Genomic DNA, 880 nt, shown 5'->3' with positions numbered 1-880 from the left:
CCGGTGATGTGTCGAAAGTGCGAACTTATCGAGTTGTGGGACCGCATTACTTCCGGTTTCCTCAGTACTACGAGGTTTTTACACAAAACATGTTGTGCACGAGCGCCATCCACGGCATTGCCCTATAGACATAGACCACAGCAATAAAGTAATAAAATGATGTAGGATGACAGTAAGCCAGCGCGTTGTTTATCTCCGGTGCCCCACTCAATATGGCCGCCGCTTGAGTGGGGCACCTGAGATAAAGAACGCGCTGGCTTATTGTCATCCTACATCATTTTATTACTTTATTGCTGTGGTCTATGTCTATAGGACAATGCCATGGATGGCGCTCGTGCACAACATGTTTTGTGTAAAAACCTCGTAGTTCTAAGGAAACCGGAAGTAATGCGGTCCCACAACTCGATAAGTTCGTAGTTTTGATCGATCACCGGAGATCTCCGAATACAGAGCGCGCGGTTACGTACGGAGACGCGAGCACGCAAAGACGCGGCGGGGGCCATTTTATTGTAGCCAAAAACGACGGGGAATGGAGACATAAAAATATAAATACCTCCCCTTCTTTACCTATATATAGCCCTTTGTATTCTATATACATATACCCCTATCTATGAATACATAGCTCTCTATACTCATACATCTGTACCCCAAATGTATCCCCTTTTATCAATGTAATCCTCCACAGGGATGGTGGGAGCCCCTCATAATGGGCACAGCAGGGGCCCATTATGGTATATACAGGAGGTATACAGACCCGGGAACTCAGCACAGGGATGGTGGGAGCTCCTCATAATGGGCACAGCGGGTGTAGAGACCCGGGAACTCAGCACAGCGATGGTGGGAGCCCCTCATAATGGGCACAGCGGGTGTACAGACCCGG

The sequence above is a fragment of the Nanorana parkeri genome, unplaced genomic scaffold (genome assembly GCF_000935625.1).
Source record: "Nanorana parkeri isolate BGI_ZX_2015 unplaced genomic scaffold, ASM93562v1 scaffold2388, whole genome shotgun sequence".
NCBI lineage: Eukaryota > Metazoa > Chordata > Amphibia > Anura > Dicroglossidae > Nanorana > Nanorana parkeri.
The sequence above is the reverse complement of the archived record's forward strand: the minus strand, read 5'-3'. Positions refer to the sequence as shown.